Source organism: Cnephaeus nilssonii (assembly GCF_951640355.1).
Source record: "Cnephaeus nilssonii genome assembly, chromosome: 13".
NCBI lineage: Eukaryota > Metazoa > Chordata > Mammalia > Chiroptera > Vespertilionidae > Cnephaeus > Cnephaeus nilssonii.
In genome coordinates, this window is record NC_137084.1 from 60,365,793 (window position 1) to 60,390,778 (window position 24,986).

Genomic DNA, 24,986 nt, shown 5'->3' on the forward strand with positions numbered 1-24,986 from the left:
TTTAGAGATGTCATTTCTATGGGTTTGAGCAAACATGTGGGAACCTCAGGAGGACAGTAAAGAACTCTGCATTCAGAGTCAGGTAAAGGGAATAACACCTACTGAGCCACACCTATGGATTCCTAGCATTCTTAGCCTGAGAGCCTCAAAGTCTGCTGGGGAAGTAACCTGCAAGATAGATTAGAGATAGAGATAGAGATAGAGATAGAGATAGAGATAGAGATAGAGATAGAGATAGAGATAGAGATAGAGATAGAGTAGATAGATAGATAAATGCGACGTAAGGCTAAGACTATACAGAGAAGAATTTACTCTGCCTTAATGAGAGAAACAGCTTCCTAACCATCTATAGCCCCACTCTCTCCTGCCCTAACCAGCTGCACTCCCTCTCACCCCTCAGTTCCCATCAGTGGCCACACATCCACCCAGATGCTGACATTACTCCTGCCTCGACAGCAGCAAAGATTCCTCACCTCTGAGAAACCCAGTCTGATCCTGACCCAGCAGCTAGTAGTGCCTTGACCCTTTGTGGTTTCCCAGATTTCTCGCTTTTAGCCTATTTCTGACCAGAACTACCCATTCACTCCTTCATCTGTTTACAGACTTTGAGACACCTGACTTCTATCTCTGTCCACTGATATCCTACTCTCATGCATCTTTGGCTTAACCCCCTTCCCCAACCCCTTCCTCACCCTAGTGATCAGCCCAGACCCCAGCTGCCTCCTACTTTACCCGGCCTAGGCCTGATGGAGTCCCTGTGGAATTCAAATGTCTTATTGGGTGGAAGGTCAAGATGCAGCATTCTTGCCCTGGAAGATTTGCTCAGTGGTTAGAGCATTAGCCCAAGGACCAAAGTGTTGTTCAATTCCCGGTCAAGGGCACACACTTCGGTTGCAGGTTTGATCCCTGGCCCTAGTCGAGGCACGTGCGAGAGGCAACCAATCCATGTGTCTCTCTCACTTTGATGTTTCTCTGCCTCCTCCCCCTCTCCTCCCTCCCTTTCACTCTCTCTGAAAGTCAGTGGAAAAATATCCTCTGGTGAGGATTAAAAAATAAAATAAAATCTATTATTCTTGCTTCAGTTAAGTGAGTTACATTACAATACTGGAAAAATGCAGAAATGATAGATTTCCTCTTGCTATAATGTGCTATCCCTCTCTAAATGAAATTACCCAAACAGTGAGTCCCTACAAGGTTTGGGATCCAGAAAGAGGCCTCTGTGGCTTTAAGAGATCAACCAAGGGGTCACCATATCAGTGTAAATCTCCTCCCCTTTCCTAGTTATAAAATGAACTAACCCCACAGAGGAAGTATGCAAGTATCAGCGCTACCTTGAAGAACTCCAAAAAGTACTGTAGCTAAACCATCTAAAATGTCCAGAAGTACTAACATGCTGGGTTTATTAGGGTCTGATTCCTCGTGTGGCTCAGGTCAGCATAAGGAAGGAGTAATGGGAAGCTAACAAGAGGAAAGCCCATGCCAGCTGCCTTCCTTCTCTTTCTCCTGATCTGTACACCAGGTATGAAAACACTGTTCCTACTTTGCAGGGAGATACCGAGGAAATATTGGGAGTATTCCCGCTGGATTTGAAGCCTGGAGGATGGAGGTAGCAGCCTAGGCCAGTACCTGGCACATAGTAATAGCTTCATTAATGTTCGATGAACAAATGATTAGGCCTCCTTTATACCCCATTTTGAATCTTCCAATGAAGTATTCCTTCAATTAACATTTCCTGAATTGAATTCAAATGTCATTAACAGAGGTTAAGAGACCTTTCTAACATGTTGGCTTAGGAGACCCAAAATGTTTCGCTAAAGCCATGATTTCCCTTCTGCTTAGGCAGCATATAATATTTGGCCAAAAATAAATTAATTTGGATCCAATCTATTTTGGCTCTTAAGTTGGTGTCACTGTGCTGTGACCCTCAGATACTAATAGTCTGGTATTTAAAGCTTAAAATCTCTGTTTCAACTAAGGTTGAGAGCAGCCAATTGAATGCAATTGACTAAGAATTTTCCATTGGGTCACATTTCAAACATTGATGTAAAAATTATATTGTGTTTTCTTCTAACATTGTAGGAATACTAATAGGGAGATGCATCTCTCTCTCTCTCTCTCTCTCTCTCTCTCTCTCTCTCTCTCTCTCTCTCTCTCTCTCTCTCTCTCTCGCCCTGGAGTAATTCTGCAGCACTTAATCAGAATCTAAATAACAGTGACCTAGATATGGCTTTTGAAAGCAGTGGCAGCACTTAAGAATCACTTTACCTGAGAATGAAATGCACTCCCTCCTCCATGAAACCCAGACAGAGTTGCACATGCACACGGGACCTACTGAAGGTTAGTGGAGCCAGGACCCAATGCAAGGAGGAAAATCTGCTGTATTTTTCTCAGAAAACAAATTCATTCTTCCAGAGATCTTGCCAGGATCCAGGGATTTAATAAGGGGTTTTCTGAACCTTTTCATGATCTCCCAGTCATAAGGCCATTCCCTTTACAGCTTGGTCTAAATGATCACATCTGCTTTCCAAGACTTGGCTGCTTCTTAGTAAAGCTGTGAAGATGTCTAATTTGTCTTTGTGACCCGCCCCCCCCCCGCCCCAGTTCAACCTTCTGTACCCTTCCCTAACCCCTCTATGCCTCTTCCCTCTGCCCAGCCATCCTTGAGATACCCAGGCCCTCAGCACAAAGTTCTCAGGAAAGGCTTGGCATGTGCACTTAACTACTAGTAACTGGATTTCCTATACTAAAAAGCATTCCCTCTGGAATGAAAGCCTTTACCCCCTCCCAATTTTGGGTGGAGGGATGGGGAGAAACATGTGTAGGTTAACGCGTGTGCAGGTGTGTATATATCTATGTGCCTCGGGAAGGCCTTCCCCAGTACCTTTCAAGTTCAAGGAATGTATTCTCAGCATGTTGGAGAGGCAAAAGGGTGTGGGGCAGTGACTCTCAACCTTGACTACATGTTAGGATCGCCTAGGAGGCTGTGTAACATACCAACATCTGGTCTCTACTCCAGGCCAGATGATCAGACTCAGCCAGGGTTTGAAACCACCAGCACGGAAGAACACAGTTGAGCTTTGGCACTGGCAGAAGCAGATTCAAATCTCAGCCCCGATACTTGCGAGTGGCATGATTTGGAATAAATTCTTTAACTCTGGCATATGTTAGTGCTTTCGTGTATAAAATGGGGTAGTGACCCCAATCTCACTGAGGTGTAGCCCAGTTACTAGTAAATGATTAACAGGGCACCTGACCCATAGTAGGTAGTAACTTTGGTTCCTTTTCTTGACTCTGCCAGGCACTGAACTAGGTGCTAGAAATCACAAAGAACCAGGTACCCAGGATAATATCTTGCCTTAAGTAAACAAATACCTTCCTTTTGACAAAGAAAGAAACTTTCAGAGTGGTGATTACTCACTTCCGGATTAGAATCACTCTCAGATTTTTTTAAAAATGCAGATGGATATTGGCCTCAACCCAAAGATTCTGATTTAATTGATCAGAGATAGAAACTGAGCACCACTATTTTTTAAAAGCTTCTAAAGTGAGTCAGGGTTAAAAAGCTACTGTTCTGGAATAAAGACAGATGCATTATTGTGGCAGGAATAATGAATAAGTGGTCAAAAGATGGTTTTGCCTTCCAGCTCTGTCACTTTCAGTATCAACGTGAATATATCTCATAAATTCCCCCAAATTGATAATGGAGATAATGTTATTTGGCTTAAAGGACAGTCATAGGATCAAATAATGTAATGTAAGTAAAAGTGCTTTTTAAACCATAAAGCGCCGTGCAATTTTAGCTCAGCATTCTGACGATGACAAGGTCTTGGGTTGCAAGTAGCATGGTTGGTCTGCATCCCTTCCTGAGACTGTCCAGTCCCTGAGGATGGGGTGGAAAATTGGGGCGTGGAAATACAGAGGGACATGATGTTGACTATAACAAGGCTTTGTCCACTTTCTCCAAATGGAAAAAGAGAAAGTTTTTCTCTGGGTTAAAAATCCATCAAACGTTCAAGGCAAACTGAAACAGCAAATTTCTCACCATCCCAAACCACTTACTTAATATGTAATCAGTTGGTGGGACTTCTTATATTTGTAATAAAATTTCTGCTTCCCCAATTTGGCTTCCTCTTTCTCCTACAATACTCCCCCACTGACAGGTCTTCAAGGTAGATTGCAATAGTTCATTATTCTAACCACGCAGGTCCTGGGTATAGAGTTTAATTTAGCTGCCTGTGCGCTACGCTGCTGGGACATTTTCAAACCTTTAGCCCTGGCTCTGTAAATCAGTCTGAATATCAGCCAGAAAGAGTGTGAGATGTGAGTTAGCCTTGTGTCCACAAAACACCACTCATTACTTCTGTAATGTGAAAATAACAGCAAATGTTGCATTTAAACCTCCTTTATGGCAGTTTTTAAATATCAAGGAAGATGAATTGGGGGGAGGGTTATAAACGCTGCTCTGATTCCCAAGCCCTTTGGGATTCAGGCACTCCGGTAGCAGTGACCATATGCTGTTCCAGCATTTTTCATCCTTGGTCCCATCTTTTGGGAGTTTGATAAAAATTAGATCTCAAACACCACCTCAGACTTAGTGATTCAGAACCTGCATTTTAACCTGCACTTCCCACCAGTGATTTCTATGCACAGTGAAGTCTGAGAAGCCCTGTCTGACAATCATCTCATCAAATCCTCATTCATAAATCTAGTTATTTCCCCATTTTACAGATGAAGCAACTGCAATTCAGACATGAACCATTACATGGCTAGGTCAGAACCACACAGCTAGTTATTGATAAACTGAGACCCGTCCCAGATCTGCTGGTTCCAAGAGCAGAGCACAGAACCTCCTGGCATTGGCCTTGTAGGACTTGGTTATTTATAACTGTCATGGAGAGCATGGAGTCGATAATTTATTTTGCATCCTCTTCTGCACAAAGTAGTTTCTCGGGGGTTATTATTAACAGGTTACCTATAAACAGAAGAAAAAAGTAAGATTGCCACTGATAAGAACCTTTGCAAGAAAGCCAGAGAAAGGCTTCAATCTATGGATTTCTGGTAACCCTGGAAACCTGTGCCTTTATAGAACACGGATAAAATCCTCAGAGGATCGGGGTGAAGATTAGTTACATAATTAGATAGAAGGCAGATGGACCCCTTGGAGAAAGAAATCAATACCCACACAAATGCAGAGTACCAATATAGAAAACACCACCCCCACCCCATCCCCCTCACCCAACTTGCTGAGGTCATCCCCCGAAGCAAAACTTGCTGTGTCCTGGGTGGGGCCAAACATCAGGGGCTTTGACTGATGGCATGGCCCCCACCATCCTGCATCTCTGTCCTGCCTGATCCAAACTGCAGCAGTGCCACAGGCTGAAGGAACAGCCCTTCGCAAAGGAAAAGCATTGGAATAGGATGGGAAGATGAACTAGCCATGGGACCTTGGATAAGTCACTTAATGTCTCTAAATCTCAGTTTCCGGGAAATAATGAACAACATAAACTGAAGAACAAAAACAGACCCGGTGACAGGGAAGCATTGATCAGACTGTCGAACCTCAGAGGGAAGGCAGGGGAGGGTGGGGGAAAGGGGGAGAGATCAACCAAAGGACTTGTATGCATGCATATAAGCCTAACCAGTGGTCATGGACAACAGGGGGGTGGAGGCATACGTGGGGAGGGGTTTGGGATGGAAATAGGGGGATGAGGACTATTATGTGATACCATAATCAATAAAGAAATTTTTTTTAAAATCTCAGTTTCCACATTTATAAAATGGGGGATAACAAACCTGCCCTGCCTCCATCATAGACTTTTTGAGTATTAGCTATGTTAATCCATGTGGAACTGAAAGTTCATTATTTTCTCATCATAAAGCCTGATGATATGGTGTTATAATACTAGTTTTTGGTTTTGTTTGTTTGTTTGTTTGTTTGGCCAAGCCAGGCCAGACACTTGAAATTCACTTAGTCAATTCAAATTCACTATCTTGCTTAAAATGGCCCAGTGCTATGCAAAAGTCATCAGCTTCTGGGCTGCCTGAATTGTGGGTCAAGCTGAATGCTAGCAAACTGTGGAAGGTGTAATAATACAAATAGTTTAAAAGGGACTAGGAATAATCCAGAAAAGGCCCCTTGACAAAGGAACTCCCCAGTAGCAAGCCCCATTGCCTCATATTCCACCAGAAGAGCAGTAGAAGCTTTGAAAGGCAAATATTACTAGGAGAGGTTAACATATTGACTGGTTGCCAGTCTCTTACACTTCAGTCTGAATTAGTCTATTCACAGATTCCTTCAGTACTGCTCTTAAACTCCCCAACAAAGGGCCCCAACCAAGGGAATTGAAAGATAAATCTGATAGTGGAGAAAAGACAGAATTTTGGAGATTGAGACACTGCCTTGAGAGGCAGGCCTGGGTAGAGCCCTGCAGTGGATACAAGAGGGGACTGGGTGCCTTGAGAGGCAGGCCTGGGTAGAGCCCTGCAGTGGATACAAGAGGGGACTGGGTGCCTCATAGGAGATAAAAGTCCAAACTAGTGAAATGAAGAGTAAATAAAGGAATGGTAGAGAGTGCTCAATCAAACTCACTTTATAGTTTTTCTCAAGTTCTAAAACTGGGAGAATTGAATCCTGTGTTCCTTTGCCTAGTCTGACTCCCTCTTTGGGACAATTATGTCCCTTTTCTTCTTCGTAGCAAAGATTTTAGCTTGATAGCTCTCCAGGTAATGAAAAAAACAAACAAAGCTAATTTAACAATCTTGACTGCTGTTCATTGTAAATCATTGTTTATCCCAGACAAGTAATTATCCTCAAGGCTCTCCTACATGTACCATCTTTTAATCAAAAGTCCTTTAAAGTGAGTTGGAAGGCTTTTGTCCAATATAAGTTACCTATTTTAAGACAAATGCCTTGAGGGCTCTAAAAAAGATCCTCCAAGGTTGAAGACAAGGGAAGTGTTCTAGAACCCTTCACTGGTGTAACATGCTGCCTTAGTTTCCCCAGGGTGATCAGCATCTGGAGAGCTAAAGACAAGACAATGAGAGGAGAGAGGACGGCATTGATCCAAGCAAACACAAAATGGATAGCTCACATTTCCCTGATGGACCCTAATGAATTCTGTTCCCAAGCCTAGACATTTGTGAACCTTCATCTCATTCACATCCCGGCCAGTCACTGGTCAGTGGACACAAAACACCTAGGGTACCCATGGTGCTCACCCTTGACCCCACCCTACCTCCAAATTCCTGTGCTCCTCCAGTTCTGGTGGCTTCTAGCCTCCATGGTCTTCCCTTGTAATTCTGTCCTTGCTCTCATCCATTGCACTTGACCCCTAAATTTAGATTCCAAATTTGATCCTCAGAGCTCTTCACTCACTATAGTAGATTGGATTCACTCATCACCAAATATTCTGATTCTCCTCCCTATGAGAGGATTCAAAAAGCCAGCTTTATTAAACTGCAGAATAGCTATGAGCACAGTTGACCAATGAAAAGTGGCCAGAAGATAGTTTGCCATCTTTCTTTTCCTTCTGTCTCAGTGACCGAACAGGTTCCAGGAGAGGCCACTCTATCAGCCTGGTCCCAACACGCAGATGTGGAGTGGCAGTGAGCCATGTTGGACACAGGAGTGAGAAATAACCCTTTGTTATCATAAACATGGAGATTTGGGAGTCTTATCTGTTATGATAGCATAACTGACTCACACTTCATTGGATTCCCACCCCTTACAGAAACTCTAGACAGACAAGATGCATAGACTGCCAGACTCGACTCCAGCCCCAACACACCGTGATGTTCAGAGAAAAAAAGTACACCATCCGCCCGGGAAAAGCAACATCCTCAGGTATGCTATGACGACTCAGCACCTGAAGTGGTATGTAATGTTCTCAGCCCCTTGATGTCATCTGTCTTTCTGGTTTATGGCCTTTTAACAAAACCTCATCCCAGAATCCAGCGTTCTTGAATGCCAAGATCCTCTTCGAGTAAACGAGGATCATCCGAGAAGGCTGTCCTTAAATCTCATGATATGGCCCTCTTCCAGGCCTTATCTGAAATCATCCATCAGGCCTTGCCCGGGCCATCTACTCACCTAGAAAATTACCAAACTCGATCCAACACTAACTATAGAATTGCATTTCTAAAAACCCAGCAGCAATCGTTAGAAGTGTTACTTTTTATGTCAAATTTTCTTCATGTATGGATTTTCCTTTCTTCTCTTTATTCACCTTCTCAACCATAAAAATAAGGTGGCAAATTCAAAAGATAGCTGCTCTAGGGTCTGACAAACATGGGTTCTGATTATGCCATGTTCCCCAGTGTGACCTTGGGAATGTCCGTAGCTTCCTGGGGCTGCCCCTCCTGGCCTGTGAGTCTGGGATAGCTCTTCAGAGCCCACCACTTGCTGGGAGTTGTGCCTGACGCCAAGTACGAAGGCTTTCCCAAAGCGGGGGCTGCTCACTGTCATCACATCTTCTGAGCCCTGACTTTCCTCCTTATTGTAAACAGATACATCCCAGGGGGGTGTATTTTGGAGAGGCATTTCCTTCATTAAGTCAATGCGTAAAAGTTGTGTCTTTCTGTGTTTTGGCTCCTGTCCCCACCCTATACCTCCGGGAGACTATATTATCTTGAGGATTGAAGTTGTGATAGACTCAGTGGCTCCAATGTCTCCAGAGTATAATCAGTGTTCAATACGGGCTGTTAAATAAAATCATGAATGAACTGACTCAAAATGGTGAATCTTACAAAATAATTTACTACTACTTATCCTTTCTACTTCTTTCCCCTTAGTTCTCTCAAAAGAAGGGAACATGAGTGTGTGTGTCACACACTGAGCTCTTTAGAAGTGGAGTGTTATGTCAGAAAATCTGTTCAAAATCTATTCTGTTGACGTCCAATTGGAGAGGAGAGGGTCCGCCCTCTGTGGCTAGAGATTGTTCATCATTCTTGAACTCTGCCATGCCCCAAGGGGGTCAGCCTTAAACAGACCGATTCTGCTGTGCTGGCTGATTTTCACTGTGTTCATGGTGTACACAATTTATGAGCTAGAGTTACAGCCATCCAGTGGCTTAAATTATATGTGAAATCATAATACAAATTTTAAAAGGTAGCCAACATCCCAGCCTATGTTCAATTTTGTAGATTGTGAAAAATAACAAGCTTCTGGTTTTGTTCTTAAATAGATGCCGATCTCTCCCTTCCTGACCTCAGTGTCTGGCTGGTACTCAACCCAACCCTTGCTTTGGGACATCTGTCCAGCTGTAGTGGAACTCCTCCGGCTCCTCCCAAAGCCTGGGATGGTTCCAGAGGCTTCCAGGGGATCTGGGCCCAACTAAGTAAAGGAAAATCTTTGTTACTATCAACCACACCACCCTTTTGAATTGCTCTGGAAATACAGGGTGGCTCCCGTCCCAAAAGCACATTCAGAAAGTAGGCTAAAATACAGTGCGTTGCAAACTGTGTTCCACCTGCCTCAAAATCCCTAGGATGGGTGGGTTAAAATGCTGACTTCTCAGCCCTGCCCAGATGGGCTGGAGCAGAATTTCAGGGAAGGAAGCATGGAGATCAATATTTTTCATAAGCTTTCTAGAAAATCTTCTACCCAGGAAATTATGAGAATGACTAGAACCTCTGTTAAGAGCACAGATTCTAGAGCCAGGTGGGACCTAGTTTGAATTCTTACTAGCTATGTGATCTTAGGCAAGTACTTAACTTCCCTACACCTACTAGTAAGTGCCCACACATCTGAAAAATGCCCCCACAGTGTGTTGGAAAGATAAAATGGAATGATATTAGGCATGTAAGGCAGTGGTTCTCAAACTCCACGTGCATAGGAATCACCTGGGGGTCTCGTTAACGTGCAAATTCTGATTCAGTGGGTGTGGGTTGCAGCTTGAGATGCTGACTTTTTCTAGCAAGCGTCTTAGTACCCTGTCCGCACTTTGAGCAATTGCCAGACACACAGTAAATTCTAAATAAATGTTAGCTACTCCATTACAAGAATTGGCTGGGCAAGAGTGGAAAGATAAAGAAAGCAGTGATTTTTTTAAAATCATGATCATCCATTGTAATTATCTCTGGTGCTTTGAAAAAAAATGCAGGTGCCTGGGCTTCCATCTCCAAAGGTTCTGATCCAGTGCCTTCACGGGGGAGCCCAGGAGTCTATGCGTTTAAAGTGCAGCAAGTGGGCCAGGATGGAGAACCACTGGATCGAAAGCAGTAAGTATCTCAGATGAAACTTAATTTGCAGCCACTAAGAGATGTGAAAATGTCCCACTAGTACAAAACGTTGATTCACCATTGCTATAGACTGAATGTGTGGGTCTTCCCCAAAATGTATATGTTGACATCCTAATCTCCAGGTGATGGTATTTGGAAGAGAACCCTGGGAGGTGACTGGGTCATAGGGTGGAGCCCTCATGAGTGGGATAGCGTCATAAAAGCAGCCCCAGAGAGCTCCCTTAGCCCCTTCCTCCTTGTGAGAAGATGCCACCTATGAACCAGGAGGGAGGCTCCCACCACACACTGAATCTGCTGGTGCCTTGATCTTGGACTTCACAGCCTCCAGAACTGAGAGAAATACGTTTCTGTTGTTAATAAACCACCCTGACTACGGTATTTTGTTACAATGGCCCAGACAGACTAGGACACTATGATGCCAGTCTAAAGCATACTGCCTGAGTCATGGCCATCAACAAAGGAAAGAGGAAACTTTGGTCTCAGCTCCTAGACTGCTCTAGCAATTCATTATAGGGCCAGTCTCAGTTGCTCTTCTGTCCTTTACTGTACAAAGGACAAAAGGGTTACAAGAGGCAAACACCTTAAAGGGTCCATCCAACTCCATCACTTAAAAGCTGTGGGATCTTGGACATCCTACATTAACTCCCTGCTCCTCAAAGACTTCATCTGTAAAATAGGGAGAACAGCTAGCCCACCTACCTCATAAGCTTGTAAGAGTCCAATGAATACTCTATAACTTTGCTACTCAAAGTGTAGTCCACAGACCAGCAATATCAGCATCGCCTGAGAGCAGGTGTCCTCAAACTACGGCCCGCGGGCCACATGCAGGTGTTTTTGCCGTTTTGTTTTTTTACTTCAAAATAAGATATGTGCAGTGTGCATAGGAATTTGTTCATAGTTTTTTTTAAACTATAGTCCGGCCCTCCAACGATCTGAGGGACAGTGAACTGGCCCCCTGTTTAAAAAGTTTGAGGACCCCTGCCTGAGAGCTTATGGAAACACAGAATCTCAGAGCTACTGAATAAGAATTCTCATTTTAACAGGACACTCCCTCCCCACCCAGTGATTCCTTTGCCAAACACTGCTTTATGGTACTAAAAAATTATAAGGAAGTGTTGAAAGATGAAATAGCTCTTGTCCCTTAGGGTCCTACAGTCTCGCTGGAAGTCATATATTATACATGAACAATTAGAGATGGGTACAAAGCCAACAAAATTAAGTGCGAAGGAGTGCCCACATTTTCCAGAAACCAAAACCATTAGAAAATAACAGCAGCAACCACAGCATTGCCATTCTTTCCAGCTCAGACAATAAGTGCTTCCCAGATGTTCCCACAATCAAGAAACAGATAAAGAAAGGAAGAATGATGTTTATACGTCGCAGTGGGATAAAGGGACAGGGTTGCTCAGAACCAGAGTCAATTGTCTTGGGCACTGCTTCTGAAACTTAACTGGGCATCTCATGAAAATGCAGATTCTGAGATGAGGCCTGAAATCCTGCTTTTCTAACAAGCTCCCAGAAGTTGCCCAGGCTACGTGTCCATGAGGGGTGAGGATTGGGGAGTCAGGCCACCCAGCCCAGTACCAGCAGCCCTAAGGGCCACAGAGAAATCAGTATCTTAGTACACCTTAACACACCTATGGCTCAGTGGATGGGAAGCACTATTCTCACTCAGATTAATTTGAGCTAATTCATCATTTATATTGTGACCAGAAAGTGTTGTTCCTGCACCCGAGGGCTTCTCTATTTTATTTTATTTTTTAATTAAGTTTACTGGGGTGACATTGGTTAATAAAATTATGTAGGTTTCAGGTAATTCTATAACACATCATCTGTATATTTAATTGTGTGTTCACCACCCCAAGTCAGGTTTCCTTCCATCACCATTTACCGCCCCCCCCCTGCCCCCACTTTACCCTCTTCTGCCTCCCCTCCAACCCCCCTTTCCCTCTGGTAATCACCACACTGTTGTAGGTCCATGAGTTTTTTTGTTTTGTTTTATTTTGTTTTTTTGCTTAATCCCTTCACCTTTTTCACCTAGTCCCCCTCCCCTTTCCCCTTTGACAGCTGTCTGTTCTCTGTATTTACAAGTCTGTTTCTGTTTTGTTGCTTAGTTTATTTTGTTCATTAGATTCCACATATAAGTGAAATCATGTGGTATTTATCTTGCTCTGACTGGCTTATTTCACTTACAATAGCCAAGATTCAGAAGCAGCCCAAGTGTCCATCAGTGATTGAGTAGCTAAAAACCTGTGGTACATTTACACAATGGAATACTATGTGGCCATAAAAAAAAGGAAAGCTTACCTTTTGGGGATGGGGGAGGGGGGGAGGGGGCAGCATGGATGGACCTGGATAGTATTATGCTACCTGAGGGCATCTTTTTCGTTTGGTTTGGTTAATCCTCACAGGAGGATATTTTCCCATTGATTTTTAGAGAGTGGAAGGGAGGGGAGAGACAAAGAGAGAGAAATATGAATGTGAGAGAGAAACATTGATTGGCTGCCTCTCACATGGGCTCCAACCAGGGATCCAGCCTGTAACCGAGGTATGTGCGCTTGACTGGAATTGAACCTGGGACCCTTAGGTCCGTGGGCTGACACTCTGTCCCCTGAGCCAGACCAGCTAGGGCTGAGGGCATCTTTAATGCCTCACACACACAGGGTGAGGATGGAGAGGAAGTCACCTACCTTAGTGCGTAAGTATAGCATCACCTTGTGGTCAGATATATGTCAGCCAATACTGTTGCCTGGAAGGGAACTAGCTGGTGATGACATGGTTCTGCAAGCTGAGAAACCTGTCCAGGCAAACCTTTCCGAGTCCCCAGAACTGTGTAGTCACATTCATTTGCATGTCTCCCCTTGGAGCAGAACAATGCGAGTGCACATCTTCCAGGAGCTACACAATGTTCTCTCTCTGGCACCTGCTTTATGCACAGATGCTAACGGCCGTGTCAGTTCACCCTTCTGTGAACTCCCCAGGGAACTGGTTTCATGGCATTTTTTCTTGGCATAGTATTCATACCCCCCAAATTCCTGGGACTATATAACTCATATAGTCATACTGACTCATGATATAATTTTTAGAAGGAAATTTATCTATAAGAAAAGAATACCTTCAGTAAACATTTCTAAGAAAGCAAGCCTGTGCAATCTCAATATTCTTATTGGAGAAATTAAAAATCACCAGAGAAAAATGAACAAACTTGACTGCAAAATATATCGTTAACTTCTTTTTAGCAAAAACAAGGTTGAAAGACAAATAGAAAACTGGAAAATACTGTTAATTTAAACAAAGATTTAATACTCAAAGAATAAATCCATAAGGGAAATAATCATAAGGGAAAAGTAGACAAAGAACATAATCTAGAAACTCACACAAACAATGTATGTACAAATGATTGATAAATCTATACGTAAACATTCAAATAATCTCGAAATGCAAATGAAAAGAAAATATTTTGTCTATGAGATTCCTAAAGATGAAAAGTGTTGACAAAATGCCTTTTGGTGAGTGATGGGTCAATGGCACTGTCGTGTACTCTGTGGATGAGACTATAAATCAGTCAAATGTGTCAAGTATGCCTTTGAATATTCATTCATCTGTATTGAGTCCTTTTACATGTGCCAGGCACATTGGATTGGGAATTAGTGGTACAGCTAAGAACAAAACAAGCAAAATGCCTGCCTTCAAGGAGTATGCATTGTAGTCAGGGCAGACAAATGGCAAAGAAATCAATTGTGTGTGTGTGTGTGTGTGTGTGTGTGTGTGTGTGTGTGTGTGTGTGTGTGTGTTGCTGGTGGTGGTAGTGATATTCATAAGAAGAAAAAAACAGGGTAAGGGCAATAAGAAATGGAATGCACTGGTCCTAGCAGGGTGATTATGAAAGGCCTCTCTGATAAGGAGACACAGAGCAGAGGCTTGAGGAAGTAGGGAAGCAGGGTGTAGGAATACGATGGAAAGATGATTCCAGACAGCGGAAAAGCAGGTACAAAGGTGGGCCCAGTGAGTCTGGAGCAGAGTGAGGAAGAGTAAAGCGGTGGGGGCTGAGGGAGTGGTCCTCTGAGACTACACAGGGCCTGGTTCACCACAGTGAAGCCACTGGGGTCTCACCATTGGCAAAACAAGCAGAATTGGAGGGCTCTGAGCAAAGCGACGATGGTCTCTGACTTGAGTTTGTAAAGATTCTCTGGCTCCTGGTAAAGAATAGACTGGAAGTAGGCAAAAGTGTAAGCAGGAAGACCACTCAGAATGTGATTACAATAATCCAGGTGAGACACAGTGATGGAGAGTGACAGTGGAGATTGTTGAAAGAGCTTGAATTCTAGATATGTTTTGAAGGCAGAGCCATGAGGATCTCTGGACAGAGCAGATATGAGTCATACGAGATATAAAGGAGTTAGGTTTGGCTCTGAGATTTTTGGCTGAGAGGGACATTTATTGAGAGGGAAAACTTGCAGAAAGAGAACTTAGATGAGATGAGGTCAGAGAAATCAAGGGCTTTCAATTTGTCAAGTTTGAATAGTCTGTTAGACATCTCAGCAGCGATGTCAGGTAGGCACTTGGATTAGGAATCTGGAGTTCAGAGAGAGGTTTGGGCGTATGGATAGTGTTTAGTTCTGAGACCAGATGAGATTTCCTAAGGAGTGAATGGAGAAGGAGAAAGAAGAGGTCTGAGATCTTTTGAACACTGGGATGGCCCCAAACTGGAGGTGAGGAGAAACTATGGACAGTGAAAGGCACTGGCTAATAAAATGGGGGGGGAGGGGGACACAAGAAAGTGGTTTCATGGAAGGCAAGTGAAAAACTCCAAGAAAGAAAGGAATGGTCAATGTGGCAAATGCTGCAAGAAAGTCAAAGACGAAGGACCAGCCATTGGGTTGGACAGCATGGTGGCCACTGATGACCTGTAAGAACTGTCTGTGGAGGGCTGTGGGTGAACACCTGATGGGAGTGGATTCAAGAGATAGCAGGAGGATAGAAAGTGAGATTGGCAAGTATAAACACCTCTTTTAAAAATGTAAGGTGAGTAGGGAAACAAAAAACATGGGCTATAGCTGGAGGTGGAGTGACATCAAGGAAGATTTATTTTAAAGATGGGAGCTATTGATCTGACATCTATGTCTAAAGAAAGGGTATGGCAGAAAGGAAATAATGACAAAGGAATTAAGGGAGATGAGATGGGATGCCTTGGATAGAGGCAGACGCAAAGAATTTGTTACCCAATTGTTTATAATAAAAAACTGGAAATTAATGAAAAGCTTATCAATAGGAACTGGATACTTGATAAAATACAATCATTAAAATTTACAGTAAAGATTCTGTATTTATCTGAACAGTAATGTATCTACAATAAAAAATGATGAGCCCTAGCTGGTTTGGCTCAGTGGATAGAGCGTCTGCCTGCTGACTGAAGTGTCCCAGGTTCAATTTCAGTCATGGATACATGCCCGGGTTGCGTGTTCAAACCCCAGTGGGGGGCATGCAGGAGGCAGCCGATCAATGATTCTCTCTCATCATTGATGTTTCTATCTCTTTCTCCCTCTCTCTTCTTCTCTGCAATCAATAAAAATATATTTTTTTAAATATGCATTTTTTTTACACTGAGTACATATATAATTTGCTGAAACTTATTTTCTCTACTTAGAGTTGCTGCGTTAAGAAAGACAATGACCTGCCCTGAATCCCTCTTAGAGGTTTTGAATGATTTGTTCACCCCTTCAAGGCATCCCTTTTCCCATCTACCCCCTCCTTAACAAACATCAATTCAAATCCCAAGCCTACCACTAATTAGCCTCTTGCTTTTGACCAATATATTTAACCTTCATAAGCCTGTTCCTCCATCTATAAAATAATTATTTTAAAAATTTGCCTCAGAAGACTGTTGGGAGGATCAAAGATGATGACGCAGGTAAAATGCCTAGCATGGTGCCTAGCACATAACAAGTACAAATGTGCTGATACCTGTTCACTTCCCTAGGGCAAGCCTAGTATGCAAGCTTAGTACACAATTAGAGAGAAAATGCGGAGGAAAACCCACCCTTATCAATAGCATCCCTCTGACTTTGCTTTCTCCTATTTCTGGCCTCTTGTCTAATGCAGGGGGATTTTTGAAAGCAAGAAAAAAAATTTCCCCAGGCTTCACAATGGCCAGCAAACATTCCAAAATTTGACTAATCTGCCCTCTAGTGGTAGACATAGTAATTGCCACTTCTTTTCCTCTAATTGGAGTTAATATAGAACAGTGGTCAGCAAACTCATTCGTCAACAGAGCCAAATATCAACAGTACGACGATTGAAATTTCTTTTGAGAGCCAAATTTTTTAAACTTAAACTTCTTCTAATGCCACTTCTTCAAAATAGATTCGCCCAGGCCGTGGTATTTTGTGGAATAGCCACACTCAAGGGGCCAAAGAGCCGCATGTGGCTCGCGAGTTGCAGTTTGCCGACCACGGATATAGAAAATGCCCCAAAAGGGTAGCATCTGAGGTGTTTGCCTCACCTCCCACTACTGGTCCTGCCGCCACCACGGAAAGGTGCAAAAGTGCCTACCTAAAACTGGCCCAGTGCTCACTACCCTTTTGCTAAGACTTTGAAGGTCCTCCTTAAAATACAAACCTGTATCTGTGCCTAGGAGGAGTGGTCTGCCTGTGAATCCTTTAGCTTGGACTTAGCAGCTGGGACTCCATGGGATGAAAGTCAGCAAGCCCATGAGATGTTAGGCATAAAAGTGAGCTTAAAGGGGCCCCGGGCTATTCCGAAGGTGGTGAATAGAAGATGAGAATCCCCAACATACTTCCTTTGTTCCCTCAAAAATTTTAATTGTCTATCTAGAAGTAATACCTCAAAACAGCAGTTGGTACAATAAGATTGGAAATTAAGTCTTGGAGTAAAGGAATGCATAAATTTTCCTAGCCTTAAAGGTGATTCACATATCTCTTTATCTATCTAGATAGATAGAGACTTTTGACCCAAAAAGTCTATATATATCTAGATAGATAGATAGATATTAATATGCATTTGTGCTGGTATAAATAACTTTATATTTTGTGTCAAAAGTCCAGGGATTGAGTACCAATGAATTGGAGATAGGGGACTTAACTCATAGACAAAGGATAGGCTTTTTTAAAATTAACACACAGAATTATTTTTGAAGCTGGACCATATTTTAATAATCAGAACACAGCACTGAAAAGAATATAATACCTAATATTTGTAGGTGTATATACTCTTTCACTTATTAATTGGATATTTATGGAGGCCCACAAGGTTCAAACACTGTATGCTCTACTCAGCCCTTTAGGGGTGCAAGATATATTAGACATGCAGTTTCCTCCAAGGTGTTTGCAGTCTACCAGATGATGTGGCATACTTATAAAAATATTACAAAACTAGGTAGAAGGGACCATTAATGCTGAGTAGAGATAGTTCAAAATATAATCTGATCACAGATGGCTTAAGGAGAGCATTGTTCCCACAAGTAATAAATATTTATTGAATGATTGGAGTGGAGCAGAAAACAGAGTGAACAGGAAGCAATGGGACGAGTATGGATTTTAGTGTCAGAAATACATGGGTAGAAACTCAGCGCTGTCACTTGAGCCATGTAACACTTGGGCAACTTCAGAGCTCAATATTAGATATTAGAATGTCTAAGACTACCTTGGCCTTGAAAGATGGGTAGGTTACAGATATGTGGAAATAAAGAGAAGGGCACTTGTTTCCCACTACTTATCAAGTGCATACGTGGCTTGACACTCTAAGGAATCATCCTTCTGAACACATATAAGCAAGCAGCAGGCAGCGTGCTAGGAAGACTAAAGCAACCCTGGGAGTCACACAACATTGGCCCCACACCAGTAAGATGCAAGGAATCCCACACACTTTGCACATCTCTGATTCGATGCTGTGAAGTACTGAGTTGTGAGTGTGTAAACAGTCATTTCGTGTATGTCACTATCCTTGCACTAGCTTCAAGAGGAAGTGTTATGTGTTGAATTGGGCCCCCCAAGAATTCATGTTTTGAATACCATAGACTAGGTGGCTTATAAACAACAGAATTTACTTCTCACAATTCTGGAGGCTGGGAAATCCAAGATCAAGACATCAGCAGATTCGGTGTCTGGTGAGCACCCACTTCCTGGGTCACAGATGGCTGTCCTGCTGTGTCCTCACCTGGCAAAAGGGACAAGGGAGCGCTGGGGCCTCCTTTATAAGAACACTAATTCCATCCCAGGGGCTACACCCTCATGATCTAGTCACCTCCCAACAGCCCCACCTCCAAACACCATCACACTGGGGGGGGGGGGGGTGGAATTTAAAATATGAATGGGGGGACATAAACATTCCATCAATAGAACTACCTTCCTGTAATTGTCAGCTTGGTCATCTGGCCACAGATGGGGAAGCGATCTTCTTTCCTACTAAACATGAGCATGGAGAGAGAGGGCTCTGGGTCTTATATATCTTTATTCTCATTGTCTCATAAAGAGCCTGGTAATAGTGGGTGTTCATTAAGGGCTGAATTTATGCACCTAAAGGGAGAACAATGACCTTGCTAAATAATAACCAGTTAGCCTGGGTGACACGGGCTCGAGGTGCCACATTTCATAAGTAGGGGAAGACTTCATGGAGGAGATAGGACGTGAACTAGAACTGAGAGGCACGAAGGGAAGGGTATGAAGAGCACATGCCACAACAGGGCCAGGAGTGACAGCAGCTGGGAGCACTGACATAACACTTACTGTGTGTTGGCCACTGTCCTAAGGACTTTATACCAGTAACTCACTTAATCCTCCTTACAGTCCCATAAGCAAGTACCACTATCATCCAGGTCCCAGGCAGTCTGGCCTCGGGTCTGCTCTCTCCCCGCCATGCTGAGGTGTGACACCAGCTCAGACACTCAGACCCGGGGAATGGTCACAGCTTGGTGTGGCTCAGCTGAAGAGCAGCGGAAGGGGTGTCCTAAAACAAGGTTGGCTGGATAAGAGCACCATAATAATAATAATGTTTGCATAGTATTGGGTGGTTTACAAAGTGCTTTCAGATGCATCATTTTGTTTTGACTCTCACAGTCCTGTGAATTTGGCATGGTGGATATTCTAACTCCTGTTTTACAAATAAAGCAACGAAGGCTCAAAGCTATTAGCAATCAACTCAAACCCTGAGCTCTGCTCTTTCTAATGCCATAGTCTAGAGGATTTGGAAAGCTATTAAGAGACATTTGGAGTTGATGCATTATGTAAAAGAGAACCCCCGTAGGTTTAAGCAGGGCAGGAATGCTTACAGAGGAATGCTTGGCTGAAAGATTTGTCCCATGTCACCACTTTCTGGAATGCTGAGGGGAAAAACAAGCCCAAACATACAGACGTTGAAGCAAGCATAAATTTATACTGTCAGCTGTGCTTGGCAGTGTCCCAGGCGAGCAGAATTCCCTTCAATATGCCTGTTTAACCAAACTACAATCATCTAAATAAATATCTTACACCACCAACACACAATAATACCCTGTGCATTACATTATCAAGACATTGCTCCCTTTGGAATTGCTAGAATATCTTCGATTCCCACCTGTCTTCTTCCCGGTGCCAAAGATGTATCACTGAAATCCCTTCTTTCTGGAAACCATAAAGTGCTCACCATATGTGCTGGATCTCTGGCATAGCAGAACCATCAATTGTCTCCTCAGTAGTCATTGCCCCCTTCCTTCTGCTAATCCTAGCCCTCAGTTCACCAGTTATGTAGGGCCCCCACTTTAGGCCCAAACAGGGCATGGTTGGGTACACAGGTGTGTAAGGAATGAACAGATCGATGCACTTACCATTCGGTCTTTTAAGAGCCGTTCACAGGCCTGCACTGCCTTTTTGAGGTCAGGATCATGTCTATCATGTGCACTGCTGTCTCCTCAATATCTGGTTAATCACTGTACTCTCAACCAAAGTACTGGCACTTAGTAAATGCTCAATGAATATTTAATGAATGAATACAATGCAGCCAACATGCTTATAAATGGGTAAGTACCATCTTGTTAAGATGCCCAGTACATAGATACATCCCAGGTTTTTGGGTGAGAGCTCCCATGTAGAGAAATATGATACATCATAAAAAGAACACCAATCCATCATATTATTACTCTTCTAGACACTCTCTATTGGGGGGGGGGAGGGGATGAAAAGAACAGTGGGTTCTCTGTTCGGTGCTTAATGCTTCATGTACATTACAGATATTACAACCCCGTTTCATAGGTGAGGAAATTGAGTTACTGGTTTTCTAAATTAAGTGGCAGAGCTAGGATAAGAACTCCAAATCCAGCAAACTCTACCGCACCTCATACCTGCACCACAAGTGGCCAAGGTCTTCATTAATAAAAGGAACCACTATCCTCATTTTAATGGTGGCATGGTCTGTCTCTGTTACTTGTTCATATGCTTCCCCTTTTCTATTCTGTTACCCTGTCCCCAGTTTATCTCACGTGGGACTTCGTGTAGAGCACTGCTTCTTCTCCAGCTTTAATGTGTGTACGAACTGCCTGCAGATCTAGTTCAAATGCAGACAGACTCTGGTTCAGCAGCTCTGGGTGGGGCCAGAAAGTCTGCATTTCTAACAAGCTCCCAGGTGCTGAGGATGCTTCTGGTCCTCAACCACACTTTGGCAGATCAGTGTTATGTTCACAGGTAAATGGAAATAATTCTGGATGATGAGAACTCTGACCCCATAGTACCGATTCATGTTATATAAAAGCTGGATCAGTTAAAGCAGGTTAAAGGGCAGAAACAAAGAAACTGCAGTGCAGAAGTTACCTGCCCGGAGTCTGTACTGGTGGCCAAATTGTAGTATGGTCTTTTATAGTTAACTAGAGGCCTGATGCACAAAATTCGTGCAAGGGTAGGCCCTCGCGGCCCTGCTGCCTCGTGGACCCGCCCCCCCCCCCCCCCCAGCCCATACCTGCCTTGGCCTGGCGCTGCCTGGGTCCACCCCCACCCCCGCCCGCCCCAGTTCCCCGGTTCCCTGGAGCCCCCCAATCAATCACCCACAGAGGGTGGGCTGGGCCTCCCTCTTTGGGGCAATCACAGAGCACCATCCCCCAATTGATCACCCCACTGCCCAACGGCCTGGGCCTCCCTCTGTGGGGTGATCGTGGGGCTATGGCGGGCCCCCCAACCAATCGCATCACACCCGCCTTGGCTGGCCTGGCGCCAGTGCGTGTCATAGCATGATCACCTGGAAGGTCATCCGACAGTCATTCTGCTGTTCGGTCGTTCGGTCAATTTTCATATTACGCTTTTATTATTATAGATTATATGCTTCTATGTAGGATATTTACAGCTTTTTCTGTTTGGTCTTTACAACTGCTCTATTAGACAGGATGGGTAATAAAATTCCTGGCACATAGAATGCTCAATAGATTTGGGGTATTTTTATCCCTGCTTTATAGAGACTGAACCTCAGAGAGATTAACTGTTGATCAAGCAGATGTTCAAATCCACATCTTCTGACTACTGCTGCAAAACTCTTCCCCACCCCAGCCAATCCTCCCCTACTGCTACATACGCTTCTGGGTTGTAAATAATTTCCTTTTTCTCCCCTTTTCATTTAGGCATCCGGTCTTTTTACGTATGTAACTCATAGTCACTCATTATGAGCCCCCGCACTCCCCCACCACACACACTTTCATGTCAGTCTCTCCTATTCAATATGGATAAAGATGAAAGGAAACCCAGAACAGTGAAACTGTTAGCATCACAGAAACATCTTAAAGGACTCCAATCCTAACTGGCTTCGTTTGCACTCTGAGATGGTGACCAGTCACACTAAAGCCATTACTTCCTAGGGGCAACTCTTCCTCTTGATCACTGTTGATTAACATTCATTCCTAGTGTGATAACAACACTAGAAACTTTACATACATACTTCTCCCTAGGCCAAAAGAACCTAATTAAAATTTAAACCCAAAACACCAATAAACACAAATGAAAAGTTGTTGGGATTCTTTGCCTCCTGTGGTCTAAAATGAATGTATTAAAATAAAAGTGAAAAAAGATAACATTTAGTGCACACTTTGTGCCAGGTACTGTCTTAAGAGCTCTAAACCACACAATAACCTCTTGAGCGCTATTACAACATCCCCTTTAAAGATGAGAAAAATGACTTCTGGGGAGGTTCAGGAACTAGTTCAAGGTCACAGACTTGCTAAGCCAGAAATTTAAATCCAGGCAGTTGGTCTCTAAGTCCAAGATCTTAATTTTTATTCTCTAGTATTTCCCAAGATGCCCAGATGCTGTTTGTCTGCAAGAATTTAAATATAAATCTACAGCTTCTTTTAATTTGCAAAAAAAAAAAAAAAAAAAAAGTGAAACTCCCATTCAAAGCAGCTTAAGTAAAAGGGAGTGATGTAATGGCTCCTTCCAGTGACTTACAGAATGGGCTGACATCAGGGACAGCTGGATCCAAGGACTTGAACACCGTCAGGATTCTCTCTGTGTGTTCCTTGCTGAATGTCAGACTCTTTCTTCCAGACCAGTTTATGGGAGCCCACATGGTGGGTCATTTGGGGAAGCTCCAGTTTCATATCCTAACATGAGTCCAGACAGGAAAATATCTGTCCCTCATGGCTCAGGTAAGAACAATTCACATGGAAGACTCTGGTTGACCCAGTTTAGAGTATGTACCCATCCCTGGGTCATCCCAATAGCAAGGGAGATGGGTACTACAATTTGCCCAGTCTTCGCTACATGCCTACGCCTGTGGTCTGGAGGACTGGGTCTGTACCAGAAGAGGGCAGAAAGGTGCTGGACAGAAAAAATAAAATAGTTGTTAAACTACCTCTTTAGAGCTTACAAAATGCTGTCATATGATTTGTGCATCTTGAGTCTCACAACTACCCTATGAAGATAGCAGGGTAAGTATTACTAAGAAAATGTGGGCTACTACCATTGCACTCATCTGTTTACTGCACATCACTGGGTGCTCCACAGGCATGTGAAGTTCAAGGTGTCCAGAGCTGAGCTCATCACCTTGTCACTTCACTGACTCCCATTTGATTCCGTCCTTGGTTGGTGGCACCATCATCAACATTGCTCCCCAAGGTAAGTAGCCTGTGAGGTTAACTTCACTCTCCCTTTTCCCTCAACCTCACATGCAATTGTTTGTTAGTACTGCTAATTTTGCCTCCTACATATTTCTGCAATGTATGCCTTTGTCTAAATATCCCATAAAAACCACAAAATGAAAATATTGAAAGCTTACCTCCTCCCTCAAAACTGCTCTTCTTCCCATGTTGTAGTTAGGATGTTATCCCCATCCACTTAGTTGTCAAATATGGAATTGGGTATCGTTGATTTCTCCTTCTCCTTTGACTTCCATGCTTATGTAACTACCAGTTCCTAATGTTTGGCATCCTATTGGTCTCTTAAACCCACCCACCTCTCTCCATTCAGAGTGCCATCATCTCTCACTTCCTGCAGCAGTATCCTCACTGGAGCCCCCGCCTTCAATCTTCACTCCCTCTGACCTCTTCCACAGGAGGAAGCCAGAACTGATCATGCCAGCAACTTCCCTCTCCCCCACTTCCCATTTTCTAATCCTTTGTTTCCTAGTATGTATGGTTAACTAGACCACACAATCTAGTATAAGGGCCATAATTCATATACCCCTATCTCCCTTTCATGTAGCACACTGTGCTTGGCACAATAAATAGGACCCTGTACTCAACCCCTTTCTGATTATAGCTTGTTGACAGCAGATAAATCCTTGACATGTTCTAGGTGTGTCGGACCTCGGGAGGCACAGAGTCTCCGGATATGGTTTCCTGTAGTACAGGCGTCCTCAAACTATGGCCCGCGGGCCACATGCGGGTGTTTTGGCCGTTTTGTTTTTTTACTTCAAAATAAGATATGTGCAGTGTGCATAGGAATTTGTTCATAGTTTTTTTTAACTATAGTCTAGCCCTCCAACCGTCTGAGGAACAGTGAACTGGCCCCCTGTTTAAAAAGTTTGAGGACCCCTGTGCTGGAGGCCCTTAAAGGAAGCATCAGACGAGCGTCCTCAGTACCAAACCAAGTGTGTAGTCACTACACAAACGGATGCAAATCTTCAGGGTCTACAGCCGCCCTCGCGGCTCTGGGCCAATATGTTCCCCAATCGCGACCTCGGTCTCCTAACGTGTGAAAACAGCATGTTGAGCGACAGAAAGTGGAACTTCAGAGCCGCGGAGTGAGAAACAAGAGGGCTCCACGAGGGGGCTAGCGCGTCCCCTTGCGAGTGCGCGTGCGCGGGAGAGTGCGCGTGCGCGTGCGCGGCCGTCCCGGCGGCCCCCGGGGGAGGCGGGAGCAAGCGGATTCCCGCGGTTTGGCCCCGCCATTGGCGGGCGGTTTGAATGACGGAAATGACGGCAGCTCGGTGATGGCCGTCCCGCAGGCGCACGAACGGCTGTTGGGAATCTGAGCGGCGGTGGCCCCGGGACCTTCCCTGGCGGAGCTACGCCTCCTGGCTCCCGGCCCCCGGCTCTCAGGTGAGTGACGACCGCACCGCCTCCCGGCGACCCGGGCGTGCACGACCCCGGAAGCCTGGGAGCCGGGGGCGCGCCGGGGAGGGGGACGCCGAGCGGGAGCGGCGCCGCGAACGCCGCCCGGCCCGCGGTGCCCGGCCTCGGCGGCCGCTCTCCCAGGCCCGCGTGGGCTTGCGGCTCTGAGCAGCCGCGGGACCCGAGGCGCGGCCCGACCAGACCCGTCCGCTGGCGCGAGAGGCAG

The 24,986-nt window shown here is 44.3% G+C and overlaps 1 protein-coding gene across 1 annotated transcript in view; it reads left to right on the top strand.

Annotated features, from left to right (window-relative positions):
- The first annotated feature begins 24,598 nt into the window (after positions 1-24,598).
- Positions 24,599-24,986, top strand: part of CEP295 (centrosomal protein 295) — a 64,424-nt gene continuing 64,036 nt past the window's right edge. The window contains exon 1 of the mRNA XM_079787128.1: positions 24,599-24,748. The gene's annotated coding sequence lies outside the window, so the exon portion shown is untranslated. The remainder of the gene's footprint in view (positions 24,749-24,986) is intronic.